This window comes from Giraffa tippelskirchi, chromosome 9 (genome assembly GCF_054371585.1).
Source record: "Giraffa tippelskirchi isolate mGirTip1 chromosome 9, T2T-mGirTip1v1.2.pri, whole genome shotgun sequence".
NCBI lineage: Eukaryota > Metazoa > Chordata > Mammalia > Artiodactyla > Giraffidae > Giraffa > Giraffa tippelskirchi.
Window position 1 is genome coordinate 5,015,887 of NC_137283.1, and position 15,465 is coordinate 5,031,351.

The following is a 15,465-nucleotide window of genomic DNA, read 5'->3' on the forward strand; positions in this document are numbered from 1 at the left end:
TATCAGCTATAGTCACTGTGTTTGACACTAGATCCTCAGTACTTATTCATCTTAGAGGTGACAGTTTGTGCGCTTTTAACAACCTCTCCCTGTTCCCCCGTCCTCCAGCCCATGGCAACCACCATTTTTTGTGTGTGTGTGCTGACTTCTTCATATTTATTTTGCTTATGTTAAATGTGTGTATTCTTGGATTCAATTGGACCTAAATTTATGTCTCATGTAGTTAAAAAGCACTAACTATAACACTGCAACCTGCAACCATCTTTCTCTCTGTTTTTATGAGTTTGCTTTTTTTTAAGATTCAACATGTAAATTATACCACGAGGTATTTGTCTTTCTCTGTCTGGCTTCTTTCATTTGGCATAATGTCCTCAAAGTCTATCTGTAATGTTAAAAATGGCAGGATTTCCCCCTTTTTCATGGCTGAATACTACTCCATTGTGTATGCACACCGCATCTTTATCCATGCATCCCTTCATGGACACTTCGGTTGCTTCCATGTCTTCCTGATTATTCACGATGCTGCAGTGAATATGGGAGCATAGGTATCTCATTGAGTTCCTGTTCTTATTTCTTTGGATAAATACCTAGGAGTGGAATTACTGGATCGAATGGAAATTCTGTTTTTGTTTTTTTGAGGAACCTTTGTACTGTTCTCCACAGTGACTGCACCAGTTTACATTCCCATCAACAGTGTAGGGGGTTCCCTTTTCCTCATGTTCTTGCCAACACTTGTCATCTTGGTCCTTTTTAGGGTCATAACTTTTTTATGCTGAAATGAAGCCCATGCAGTTAGCTTGTCCAAACTTTTCATTTTACCCACAAAGAAATGGGTTTCTAGAGAGTGATGTAAATTTCCCAAGATTTCACAGGTGGGTCTCCACCATTTGTCTGCGGGAGAGTTGGATAATTTGGTCTGTTTTTGAGGGAACACCATCAACCTCCCATGTTTGGGGGTGGGAGGGTTGCTTGTTAACAACTGTCTCACCCCGTGCAAGGCTGTGGACATACACCTGGTCACTGAACTGCACCCAGACTTCCCATTCAGCCAGTCCGAGACAGGCAGCTCAACCAGAGGCTATATCGTTCATGGGCTTGTGAGAGGAATGATCTTCACAAATGATGACCAGCGGGGTGCTCATCTTTTGAGACGATTGTGGTCTCCCCAGTGAGATTTTTTGGGTTCGGATCCCAGCTAAGCCATTTATAAGTGGTTTGTCCTTGAATGAAACAATTTCAGTTTTCCCCTCGGAAAAATGGGGATAGAAAACAGTGCTCACTTTGAATAGGATTTCTGTGAGGATAAATGTGTTTATTCACGTGTGGAACGTAGAATAAGGCCTGGCAGAAAGCAAGTATGCAATATGTTCCGGCTGTAAAGGGTCACTTTTGTTTCCTTTGATCCATTTGAATCTTGTCTTTGGATTTAGCCAGAGGAGTGAGGCGCTTTGTACCAACGTCTTGCTGCGTTCTCCTTCCAGAAAATTCCTTCAGCGGACACGTGTATAGGTATTGTCCGTCATCAGCGACAACCCTGGGAATCAGAGGAAATCTGCCAGGAACGCTGTCGAGGAAACTATTCCCTGCACTGTCACCTTGCTGAGGAAGCTGGGAGAGATTTCTCTCAGCTCTCTACCTGGGAGACATTATTCCCTTCATGAGGGTGTATTTGCTTCTGATCTTCAGGACAGCTTGAAGCATAGAGAGCTTCAGATAGAGCAGGGGTCAGCAAACTTCTTTGCTAAAGGACCAGTTCCTGATTATTTGGGGCTTCACAGGCCAAAGAGTCTCTATTGCAGCCACAGACAGTATGTAAACAAGTTGGACACGGCTGTGTTCCAATAAAACTTTATTTACAAAACACGGCTTCGGGCCAGCCCCTGATGTGGATATCATGTTTTACTGTATTTTTCCCTACAGTGCTAAGTACCAGAAAAGCTTGAGTCATGCTTCTGGCAAGTATGTTGATGTGGATTTTGTATACTGACATCATCCGTTTGCCAGTTTTCCTACATTTACTTTCCATTTGTCTTGATTCCAGCTCCCATTCTTAATTTTTCTTGGCCTTTCCCCTGACTGCATCTATCTCTAGGTTGCATGAGATTTTATATTCTACAGGATGGAACTGTCAGTAAATACGTCAGTTATATCTAATTAACTTAGAAACCAGGGCTCTAGAAACCACCCTGACTCAGAGTTCACCCGATGCGGCTAAACAGTGATGCAGCCTCCACACAGCAACGTGAGTGCCGCTGGCCCCCCGCGGCCCCCGCGGCCCCCCGCGAGCTGCCTGCAGGCCCCGAGGTACCCAGAGGCCGAGCGCAAGGGACCGGGGCTCCTGGTAGCCACAGCGTCTCCTTCGCTCCCCTCTCATTGTTGTTGAGTTTCTTGTAAATGAAAACAGACTCTGGTTTGCAAGCCTAAAGCTGGCAGGAAGACAGATGACTTTTTTTTTACAGTATCAGACACACGGTTTCCTGTCTCTGTTTAACTTGCTAGCAGATCATCTCAGCCAGCTGGGTCCCCATGGACCTGTGTGACCTTAATACTGTCGCTTCCTGCCACCCAGCAGACCCACTCTGGGTGTGGATCACGTGCCTTGCGTGCTCTGTGGACGCGTCTTGGTTTGTGAGGCAGGGAGGGCTCGGACCCGCTGCCTCCTGCCTCTCCAGTCTCACTTTGCGTCCCTTCTGCTCCAGCACGCAGGGGCTGCTGTCGTGGGCAAGCGCCAAGTTTCTGCCTGTGAGGCAGCAGCAGAATGCTGGGGCTCCGTCGGCCCTGGGAGCGCTGCTGCCGGTGAGCTGCGCCCTCACAGCTCAGAATAGCCGGCTGGCCAGCTGTGCCTTTTTGTTTTAAGGAAAACAAAGCAGATTTACTTTCTGGTCTCAATGCAAAAGGAAAAAAGTAAGTGTGGAAATGTGGTGGAGAAAAGTTGTTAGATGAGAAAGACAATTATGGATTGAAGTTCCACGTCTGGTTCCTGGGAAAAGAAATCAGTTATTTGAGGTGATGACTCAGTGCTGAAGGAGCCTTGGGTCATGAATGACTTAGAAGCACCCCCTGAATCCCCGAGTACAGCCCATGTCTGGTCAAGGAAATGATAAAGATCGTGCATGCCGGAGGGCACGGTGACTCAGTCCAGTGAGGCTTAGCATGTATTTGAAGTGTCTTCAGGCAAAGCAACTGGCTTCTGTAGGTTTTTTCCCTTTTCCCTATAAGCAGCAAAGTAAACAAAGATGCTTTGAGGCCATGGGTGGTTGCCGGCTGAGAATATTTCTACCCTGGAACCTCATTCTGACCTGAATCACAGCCGAGTGGAGCCCACTAAGGACACAGTCTGTCTCGAATCCCATGCCCGGTGTGAGTGCCCAATGGAACGGTTGGACCAGTGGGGCTGGCCTTGTTACAAGTCTCTCCTCTCACAGCGGCTACCCCATGTTCTGCAAACAGCACCCAGATGGGTGACGGTAGAAAGGGCCCAGGAGACGGTTTGCTCCTTTCCAGGTGCCCCAGTGTCCCACCCGTGGAGAAACCCTGGACTTAGCCAGCCACTGGGACACGGGCCTCCTTTCCGCCCGCTCTCAACCCCAGAGGCTGGATTTACCTCCAGCTGGACATCTGGCTGACTGGTTTTTTGGAAAACCTTTTCTGATCCTCAAATAACTCTTGCTCGTTGCTAATTATGTAAAATTTCAATGTTCCCAGCAATAATTATGCCTTACAAAAGCTAATATTAACTTTTAAAGAAACAATACATATTTGCTTCTCTACTTTAAAAAATATACATACACCTGTGTCGCTGGCTCCAGTGTCAGGAACAATGGATCCTACACTTAGTGATTAAAATTCTTTTCACGACTTCTCTTTTTCTGGGGTCCTATCCTAGTCTCCTGTCAGGCTGAGGTCGTTCTCGGCCTTGGCTACACATTGGAAACACCTGAAAAGCTTTAAAAAAACGACTCATTAACTGGGTCTTAGCCCTGCAGTTTCGGACTTAATTGGTCTGGGGCCTGGTGTCAGGATTTAAAAAAAAAAACAAACAGCTCACCAAGATATTCTAATATGCAGCCAGTGTTGGAAACCACTGAACTCAAGACAGTTTGTTCTGCCAAAGGGATTTATATTTTTCATCCTGTTCCCCATATAACCTGAAAGAGGATGGTAGCAATTAGAGAGTGGCAGCCACCACAGGAAGTAGCCAGATTCAGCCCTTGAGGTTAGAGGAGCAGAAAAACAGGCAAGACACCCACCTGGGTCACCCCTTCCCTGGGGGAATAGGAGGAGTCCTTTCTAGAGGTTATCACGGTGCTCGCCACACTCCTCAAGCAAGCACTTCAGAACAAGGCCAAGGGCCGCCCTGGGTGGGCATCTCAGAACTGGTGAGATGACACATTCTGGGCAGGTTCCTCCGCAGCCTGGAGGTGAGATGGCAGGGGTGGGTGCCGAAAACCAGCCAGAGCGTGCTTCAGGCGGAGCCAAAGAGAAGGCAGGAGGCGGAGGTGTTTGGTAACGAGACAGGTGTTGATAATGTGCACAATTGCTGTGTTTTTCTAAAGCCTTCTGGCCTCCCTGTTGGAGAAGATAGTGGGGTCCCTCAAGCCCGGTCTCTCTACCTCCAGGTTTCCTGAAAACGCGAAGGGCCCTGAGACAGAGGCGAAGATACGGCCCAGACCGTTGTTTTCCCGCCAAGGAACAGAAGGAGAGAATTGGGGCAGCAGCGGGGAGGGGGGTCTACACCAAGCCCAGGCTGAGCGAGCGCTCAGAGGACTCTCCCGTGGACAAGGGAGTGAGGAGATCCTGCCCCAGAGAGCACGGGTCAGCCCGTGGAGGAAAGACATCCACAGCCGGGTCCGCGTCGTGGGCAGAGCCTGGCTCGTTGTCGGCTCTGTCTCCTGCGGGAGGGACGAGCGGCACAGGGGCAGGAATGCTAAGGGCAGGGACGGGACCCGGGCTCTGCCTGCCCGAAATGACCATGTGTGCAACTGGGCCAAACACACGTCAGACGAGGCCTGTCCGTTCGCACAGTCGATGGCGAATAAGCGGCTTATCAGAAAGCGGGCTGGGCAGCTGCTCGGGGTTCAGAGGCGAGTTCAGGTCATTCTGAACCTGGGGACTTGGTGAAGAGAGGGAGAAGGAGACAGGAGAGCACACGGCTAGGAGTCGTCTTCCCGCCTTGCCAAGGGCGCTGGGAGTCCTGCCGCTGCCGCGCTCCACGTGCTGGAGCTGGGCCTGGATCCTGAGGAACAAGAATGATGTCGGAGAACAGATCCCTTCATACTCAAAAAAGGACCCAGCGTAGACGGGGCGCCTGCTTCATGCTGGGCAGGCAGATTTGAGGGTCTGATAAATATGAGTGTTCATAAATAGGTCTTTTCAGAGGTGACTGAAGAAGACAGAGATGTTGAGCCTGAAAAAAGATGATTTAGGGAAATGAGCTAAATGCCCAGCAACGGTTTGAGAACTCCCATCGCATAGGAGAGGGAGTCGTTGTGTCGTCTTTGGCTACAGAGAATAGCAGGAAAGCTGGTGAGGGGACTTACGGGAAGGCCATACTTGATTATAAAGAAGATGTTTTAAAATCAGCCAGTGTGGAGACTTTCTCCTGATATGCCCGTTGGGGTTTGGAGTATGGGGTGACTCACAGAGGAGTGGGGTCCCGCCGTGGTTAACCTTCATGACAGGTTTCCTGTCATGGAGTCAGGGAGTGTTGTGAAGAGGCGGCACTCTGGAGTGGACTGCCTGAAAGGCCCTTTTGAGGGAGAGGGGACGGGAAGGAGTAACATCATGTGGAATGGGATGTGAGGAGGGAGGCAAAAGCTTTGTTTTGAAATATGTACAACTAGAAGAAAGCCATCAAATGTGCTGGAGAGAATTCCATCATTTGGGGAAAAAGTATTCTCAGAGTCTGTCTAGAGTGTCAAACAGTGGTGTCCACATGCTGGAAGTTTAACTAAGCCCTGCATGAGCTCCTGGCCTTCTGTTGTTTAATTAGAGTGGTTTTTTACTGTTTGGCTGAATTTGTTTGCTTTTTCTTGAGATGATGGGTAGGGAATGTATCTCTCTCTGCACTCCCCCTGCAGTTTTTCTACTAGAACATTCTCATGGACCATTTTCTCACTGGCTGGCAGAGTATGGTTGTCCTAGGGCTTTGCCAACAAGTCCTGTCTGTGGCAGACTCCCAAGGAATGTTCGCGGAAGCAGTGCTTCTCAAGCCGTACTGTGTGGGTGAGGCTCATAGAGGACTCGGTCACACGCAGGTCTGCTGCAGCAGGGTAGCACAGGGCTGAGGTGCTGCCTTTCCAGCAAGTCCCCAGGTGGCACCTGGGACTGCGCTGGTCTGAGGGCATGCCCTGAACAGCAGCGTTCCAGGAGATTCTTTTTGTACCATGCCATCAGTATTTTTAAAGATGAGAAAATATACAAAAGTTTGGAACTCCCAAGTTAGAAAGTATGTATATATAGTAACTCCCGAATTAGAAAGTATATATGTAGTATGATGGATGAGGATGTGAGAGAGAGACACGGCAGGAACAGAGGAAAGCTACTAGGATGTGGATGTCACAGAATAAGGAGGCAGTTTGCTTCGCTTCTTACGAGATCCTGTATCTTTTCCTCCAGGGATCCCCATGTGTCTGCGCCTGGCCGGGGCTGCGACTCATTAACGCTTCCCTTGTATGTTGAGTGAACACACTTGGAACTTAGCCAGTAAATGTTTACGGGATGTTGGTACCTTCTGTTCACTTTCAACATTTTCTTTATTATAACTGGGTCCAGCATCACTAGATATGTGGTAAAGCTGAGTTTTGCCTCTGGGAAAACAGAATTCAAACCAGACATCCAAAAAGCGCCTGCCTCTCTCGTCTTACTATAGCCAGACTGACTCCCTCCATAGCCTTCTACTTGCTTTTTTTTTTTTTTTTAATTGAGGAATAGTTGATTTACAGTGTTGTGGGTGTTTGAAGTGTGCAGCATAGTGACTCAGTTATATATATATATACATATATATATACACACACACGCACACACACAGACGTATTCTTTTTCAGGTTCTTTTCCATTGTAGATTATTACAAGGTATTGAATATAGTTCCCTGTGCTATATGGGTCCTTAATTGTTTACCTGTGTTATATATAGTATCAATTGTTTGTACCTACTAATCCTATATTCCTAATTTATCCCTCTCCCACACTTTTCCCTTTGGTAAGTATAAGTTTATTTTTGAAATCTTGGAGTCCGTTTCTGGGAGCACAGGCTCTGTAGTTGAGGCACACAGGCTTAGTTGTTCTGCAGGCTGTGGGATCCTCCTGTAGCAGGTTGAACCCATATCCCCTGCATTGGCAGATGGATTTGTTACCACTGAGCTGCCAGGAACACCCCTGCCTGCTTTTTTGATTTTTTTTTTTTTTTTTTAATATTGAGCTGCATGAGCTCTTTGCATGTTTGAGAGATTAATCCCTTGTGGGTCGCTTCATTTGCAGATATTTTCTCCTGTTCTTTGGGTTGTCTTTTTGTTTTGTTTATGGTTTCTTTTGCTGTGCAAAAGCTTCAGAATCCCAAGTTCTTAAAAACCAACTTCTATCACGCTGCTTCCTCTAAATATACAGAATGATAACGGTCAGTTTTTGTTTTTGGTTTTTTGTTTTCTTTCCATGCTGCATGGCTTGTGGGATCTTAATTTCTCAACCAGGGATGGAAGCCGGACCCTTGCCAATGAAAGCACACAGTCCTAATCACGGGACTGCCATTGTAGAACCTACTGTGATTATTCTTAGGGGTTTCTACTGCCTGATTAAATATTACTAGTTTAAGTCTAGAACTTTTTTTTTCCTAGACTTCTGTTGACAATTTTTTCTTCAAATTGTCAATAAAGGCAACTTTTAAGTATGTATTAAGAAAATCATGAAATTGAATCTCAGCTCAGTGTAGTGTCTGGTTTAGAGGCAAAGAAGTAACGTGAAAAGTACAATACCTTGCTTAGATTGTAGACTTGGAAAGCTCAAGAGAAGTTTCCTTCCAAGGGCTTCAAGTTCAGGATTTGAAATTCAGTCGCTGTTGGGTAATGTCCTGCACAAAAAGTGACCTTACACCCCAGGCAGCAAACACAGCAGGGCAGAGAAATGATTTGGAGATATACAGGAGACTTGGGATAAAAATTCTCAAATAAGCTGTTTTAACAAAATGCATTACAGCCCACACTTCAGCTTCCCCAAAGCAGTGGGGTCACTGCTGATCCAGTCAAGGACCACGCGTGGCCTTCAGTTGTCCTGCCTCTTCCATGTGTCTCTTGTTTTTTGTGACTTTGACTTTAAACAAGTGGACCATTGATCTCATAGAGGCACATTCCGGATATATCGGATGGTTCCCCACTTGTTTAGACAATGGTTGAACATTTCTGTAAGAAGTCCACTGGCATTTTTATTCTAGGAAGTTTAGGGGGTTGACAATTCTGCAAAAAACAAACCCTGATATGTATATCCAGTCATTGGTACTAAGAAATTTGACAGTGAGTCATGGGCTTTAAAAAACATTGAAAGTTAGTTATACTCTATGAAGATTTTTAACTACTCAATTTCTTTAATGTTTGAAAGATTATTCAAGTTTTTCTTGGCTCAGTTTGAGCAAGTTACATGTACTAATTTTTACGATGTTGACCAGTATTGTTTAAGTTTTCAAACTTACTGGCATAAAAAGGTTTTCAGGTGCTTGGAGTCTTGGCTGTGCACGAGACTCGGCCTCCTCCAGGCCTCTGCCTGCCCTTTGCTGTGCATCCCTGTCACTGAGGTTCACCTGCTATGCTGGTCACTACAGCAGAGCCTGCCCAGAGCGGTGCTGATTCTCCCTCCTGTGTCTGTTTTCCATTCCTCCGATTTCAGTGTTTCTCTTTACTCTCTTTCCTTCTCTTTAACTGTATACTCTGGTCCTTTCTCTAAATGTTCATGTTGAACCCACTGTTGGCTGAAGATCCTGGGAGCTACTGTCAGCAACTCTCTTGAGGGACACTGCCCCTGCAGCCAGCCGCTGCCTGCCACGCCAGCCCCTGCTGTACACACAGGATCCCCGTGCGCGCGTCTAGGAAATGACCTGCCACACCAGCCCCCACTGTACACACAGGATCCCCGTGCGCACGTCTAGGAAATGACCTGCCACGCCAGCCCCCACTGTACACACAGGATCCCCGTGCGCGCGTCTAGGAAATGACCTGCCACGCCAGCCCCCACTGTACACACAGGATCCCCGTGCGCGCGTCTAGGAAATGACCTGCCACGCCAGCCCCCACTGTACACACAGGATCCCCGTGCGCGCGTCTAGGAAATGACCTGCCACGCCAGCCCCCACTGTACACACAGGGTCCCCGTGCGCGTGTCTAGGAAATGAGACCTGATTCAGATCTAGCAGCGTGGCTACAGGGCTTCAAAATAATCCACGTGAAACCAGTGTTTGATATTTAGTAGGTTCTCAATAAATGAAAGCTGTACTTTTAAGTATCACCATTAACCCAGTGACTTTAGACAGGAAATCTCCCTTCCCCCAGCCTATCTCTCTCGAGCACAGCTTCCTTGTTTGGCTCTCAGCCACTTGCATGTATATCCTGTTGCTTGAGATGAACATGTTGGCGTGTGAAAGTCTCTGTGGTTAGATGTCACTGCTGGCTTCAGGCAGCTCTGTGGCTGTCAGGCAGTGCTCACCAGCGCACCGAGGCGTACACAAAGCGAGCGTCTGCAGCCCTTTCTGTTGCTTGGGTCAATTTGTGTCTTGGTAAATTTTTGCCCAGACTCCTTCACAGAGTCAGAGGAATTGCAGAGCTAATGCAAATAGTGAAGTAAGAGCCCATCTCTCCCATTGAGCTCTGTTGATTTGGTTTTTATCAAGATACGTTAAACAATCCATATAGGCATTTTTACTCTTGACCTTAATTTAACGTCTTTTTCACTATGTGGTTTTTTTTGAAGAAAAAAAAAAGAATTATAGAGATTCAGAGTTAAGTTCCTTTTGGCAAGCAGCGATGGATTTGGGCCTCACAGAGGACTTCAAAGAGCTTGGGAGTGACCTCTTTTCATTGTGATGTGTGTGCGTGGGATTAGGCAAACTGTTTACTTTTAAATTACTCAGGAGGAACCTATACCAAGGAATTTCCCCTTGAGGTTTTCTGCCAGTTTGTATGTTTTTATGGCATAGTAACATTTATCTTTGACATTTGTCCTTAAAAATATTTATTTATCAAGATTCTGACATTTGCAAATGGCTCTTTATTTGCAGCTCACTTGGGCTCATGTATGTGGGGACACATTTGGTTGGAAAATTTCGGAATTATTAAACAGCCTGTTGGGTTCATTGCTAGGGGAGACAGCTTGGTGGTGTGGAGAGAACAAGGGCTCTGGAGCCATCAGACCTGCAGGAAATGGGGTCCTCTCAGTCCCCCGCCCCACCCCCACGTTCACTCTCCCTTTCCTTTCTTCCTTCCCTTCCCTCTCTTTTTCGTCCTTCCCCTCCCCCTGCCCCCCCAGTAGCCTCATCTATAAACTAGGCAGTGAACAGAACCTGACTTGGCTGCTGAAGAAGTAAAGTGAGATGCTGCTGATACAGTGAGTGAGCCAGGACTCAGCTCAGTAAAACCCATGATGGGTTGGTTATCGCCATCATTCTTCATAGAGTTCAGAGGAGGGTTTCCCATCCTTTTCCACTGCAGAGCTCCCCTCACAAGGGCAGAATCTACCGTTGTCCCTGGGGCATACAACACACCAGCCCAGGAGGATCACTTGTTGGCACCATTTCCTCCCTTACTCAGTTCCTAGAGAAACAGAGGCATCTGGAAGTTTCTGCTCCAGGAAATCTGGGCAGAGAGACCAGCACTCGATGCCTTCACTCCACCAGAGATCTCTGGTTCTGCGTGTGTGCTGTGCACTGCTGGGACGTCTAGTGAAGCCTGCGGACCTCTTCACAGTGATGTCTTTAAATGCCTAAAACAGCACACAGGAATTCAAAGAAAATCCAACACCGAATCATACAATTAAACCATACAGATGATTTAAGAAATTTGTGATATAGTAATCTTTGCTTCTATAGTAATGGTTTAAGTAACAAGATCTAGCATCAGATGGAACAAACTGAAATGGCTAAGTGCTGAATATAAAGGATTCGTTGAGGCCTCTGCAAGAAACGTTAACACAGCATAAAAATATCTGTGGTTTCTCTTGGTGACAAAGTCATGGCATGGCTCATGCTGGGAAATGTGAAATTTTAGTTAAAGATTAGAGAAAATAAAGAGGTGTCATTTTGCCCGTTTAAGTTTACAGGCCCACTGAATTGTGTCTCTGGAGCCCAGGCTGAGAGCCACATTCGTGTGCACCTGGCAGACACCCCCTCCTTTGTAGGAGCCGAGAACTCTGTGGTCATTGTTGCCCCTTGTTGCAACAAGGGAGTGTACAGTGAACCTCAGGTTCTGAGCACTGGTTACTCGTGTGTCCAAGAAATAGTTCATGGAGAGTCCTGATCTTTGATCTCCGGTGTCCTTGGCCTGCAACGGCTTGGAGCGGGGCTTGGGTTCCCATTCGGAGATTGGGGCTCGGTTGCAGCAGTGAAAGCAGTGACAAGGGCTCTGGCCCTTCGGCTCTGCAGAAAAGAACTTCCACAAAGATGGAAAGTAGTGAAGCAAGTAAAGTGTTTTATTAGCAGGAAAAAGAGTACAGTATGTATGGATCGACACACAGGCAGACTCGGAGCGAGCGTCCCTGAGTCGTGTCCTCAAGGCAGTTTGAATCACTCATATGGGGCATTTTTGTCCGGTTTTCCTTTGGCCAGTCATTTTGGTTTGCCTGGTTCACAGTCCATATTTGGTATCTCAGGATCCTCCCATGTGTGCGCACAGATCTCTTGGCCAGGATGGATCCTGCTGAAGAGGCCTCTGGGTAGAGCATCCCATGACACTGCTCCCTCTTTGGCCTGCAGGGAGCTTTTCTGTGCCTGTGTGGTCGGGGAGGTTTCCTGACTTCCGGAATGAGAAGTATGTGGTCTGAGCAGGGCCCAGCCTTCTCCCTTAATTGTCCTGCTATTCTTGTCTTGGAGTTTTAGTCAATAGAGAATGAATTTCCAGTTGCTTTATCCTGGAGGAGGGCCCATCTGCCTCCTCCGTCAGTACCAGTAGTTCAGCAATTATATCTTGAGTTCCCTACATGCTGTTCCTGTGATGATGGGTTCTGAGAGAAGAAAGCAAGTAAGTTTAAGGTTCTTCCTTGTGTAAGATTTTTGATTCCCAGACAGGAGAGAGAGATGCATAGTTGCAGGAACACTGCTCAACTCTGGTTGTTCGTTAAGAACCGAGGGAGCAGTCGACACACCCAAATGTGCCCCTTTGGACGCACTGTCCAGGAACTGCCGGGATCACTTAGTGGACCGCCTGAAGTCCCTTAGTCGAGCCCCAAGTGAAGACAACCACCTCATCAAATTGAGAGCTTGTATAAAGGCATTCTTAATTGGCTCCCAGTGATGTGAAGTTTAGAAACGGTATGGCATGGGGTAAAGAGCAGGCATCTCTAATCAGAGTTTGAGAATCTACAGACTGGGGTTTATAATAATAGCAGTATCTATCTCATAGGGGTTTTTGTCAGTTAAATACAAATATTATATAAAACTCTTGGCACACAGAGAAGTATATAATTTGTATTCAGTTTACTCTTCAATGTGTAATTGGAGGTTGGCAAGAAGAAATACTTCCTGCTGGTCCCTGAGTAAAGGAGAAGCTGAGTTGTACCTGCTATACCCACAGCTGCTGGTTTCTCTAGGAGCAACTCAGGGGTTAACTCTGAGAGGGTGTGGGTGGCTTCTGTTTAGATAAAAGCCACATCCCAGGGCTTCCTTTCAGCCTGATTTGCTATTGTTAGGGTTTTTCACCACCTCTTTGAAGTTTCAAGACTGACAGATGTTAATAGATAATTCCCTCCCCAACAAATTTTTATGTGTAGGTTTTCAAAAAGAAATCACAGGAAATTTGAGGGGAAGGTAACAGTTTGGTTTCTGATATTGAAAGGGGGATTTCTAGAGTCTTCTTTAATCAGTAAATTTCAGATTTCTGTTTCTGTGTTTCCTTTAACCTGAAAAAGACTAGAAATCAGCAAAGAATACTGTTTTTCATAAATGGACAGGAATTAGAAAATAAACTTATCAGTGATACATGTACAGTTCATTTGGTTGTTTTACGCCCTTTAAGGAATTGGACACCCAGCTAAATAATTATGCAATTAATATTTAGAACTTTTTCATTGAGTTGTTTTCTCATACATAAAATATTCACATCAGAGCAAGTGATGGTGCATTGCAGGTGGTTAAAATAGCACCAGTAGAAGAGGGGCGAGCAGACTTTTTCTGTAAAGGCCCAGGGAGTAAATGTTTTAGGGCCAGATGTGATCTCTCTTGTATGAACTACTGAGTGTCTTTTTTAAAATTTAAACAGCCTTTTAAAAATGGAAAATTCATCCCTCTTGAGGCTGAACAAGAGCAGCCCCTGTGCCCTGGGGCCATAGTTTGCCAACCCCTGCTGAACAGCATGGAAAATGAGAGGGATTTTTTAAAATTGAAGTCTAGTTGATCTACAATGTTGTGTTAATTTCTGCTGTACAGCAGATTAACTCAGTTATACATATATATATGTACATTCCAATATGTATATATAAAGGAATATATATATATATATATATATACATATATATACATTCCCTTTTTCATATTCTTTTCCATTATGGTTTATCATAGGATATTGAATATAGTTTCCTGTGCTAAACAGTAGGGCTTTGTTGTTTATCCATCATGTACATACTAGTTTGCCCCTGCTAACCCCAAACTCTGAATCCATCCCTCCCCCAACCCTCTCCCTTGGGCAAGCACGTCTGTTTGTGTTGTCTGTGGTTGTTTGTCTCATAGGTCGGTTCATCTGTGTCGTATGTTAGACCCCTCGTGTGAGTGACGGCGTACAGTATCTGTCTGTCTGTCTGACTTAGTGTGATCATCTCTAGCTCCGTCCATGCTGCTGCAAAAATGGCATTTTGTTCTTTTTTATGGTTGAGTCCTATTCTGTTGTCTATATGTAGCACATCCTCTTTATCCAGGAAGGGAGGGATGTCATCTTATTATTGATCGTTCATCCAGCTTCTGCAGGAAACATTTGCTGAGCACCTAAGTGCCCTGCGCCAGCTGCTCAGCAGAGTGTGGTGATGAGCACCTGCAGATTTACCCACGTAGAGCTTGCTTTTTCATGGGAGGAACAAGCAGAGAATCAAACACATTTATTTATAAGACATCTTATGTTGTTACAGACAGGTGTCCACTTGAAGAAAACATTCCCATTGGAGTCCAGATAGTAGAGGTGGAGTTACAGGAGAGGAATGTTACTTTCTGCAGCATATGCTGCGGTATCTGATGCTGATACTGCATCAGTATCATTTTATCTGTCCCCTCAGTCTTGATCTCGAGGCTCATTCTTTGCTGGATAACAGGGACCATCCATATCTCCACAAGAGTTTCTATTTCTCCTGTAGCTCAATCTTTCCCTGCAACCGTTTTGTCCCGTCACACTCCAGCCTCTATTCCCACCTACCCTGGGTTCCAGGCAGCCTGCCAGTGTCAGTAAGAACTTAGGTTTTCAAGATTCAGTCACCAAATTTTTCTTCTTCCTGTTTTTTAAAATTTTATTGAATGTAGTTGATTTACAATGTTAATTCCGTATAGCAGAGTGACTCAGTTATATATACGTGTGTGTGTGTGTGCTTTTTCCTACTCTTTTCCATTATGGTTTGACACAGGTTATTGAACATAGTTTCCTGTGCTACGCATTAGGAGTTTGTTTATCCATCCCGTATGTAATAGTTTGATCTGCTTAACCCAGACTCCCACTGCAGTCCTCTCCCAGCCCTTCTTGATAACCAGAAGTCTGTTTCTATGTCTGTGAGTCTGTTTCTGTTTTGTAGATAGGTTCATTTGTGCCATATTTTAGATTCCACATGTAAGTGACATGATATTTGTCTTCGCTCAGTATGGTAATCTCTAGGTCCTTCCATGTATCTGGCAGTGGCATTATTTCATTCTTTCTTATGGCTGAGTAATATTCCATGGTATATATGTACATCTTTATCCATTCATCTGTTGATGGACATTTAGGTTATTTGTATGTCCTGGCTGTTGTGAATAGTGCCAGCAAAGCATTTTTAAAGGCCAGCGAGGAGGGCCTTTTTCTCAGCTTGTAATCAGCTTGTTCCCAATTCTCTGATTGGTTGATGGTGAATTTTGATTTCCAACCTAAGTTTTGAGGGAAGAGTAAAAGACATTGACTAGATGGCCAGATGGACAAGCACATACAAGCATCCACGCCTGGAATAAAAAAAACTTACCATACCGTGTCCATAAACACTGTGCTGATGGTGAAACCCACAGCCTGGGGTGTGGACCACTTCTTCGCAGTGCACACCTGCTGACCC

General features: G+C 45.8%; 1 protein-coding gene across 7 annotated transcripts in view; it reads left to right on the plus strand.

Moving 5' to 3' along the window:
• TGFBR2 (transforming growth factor beta receptor 2) overlaps positions 1 to 15,465 on the plus strand; it is a 101,225-nt gene that overhangs the window by 59,474 nt on the left and 26,286 nt on the right. The gene's annotated exons all lie outside the window — the stretch shown is intronic.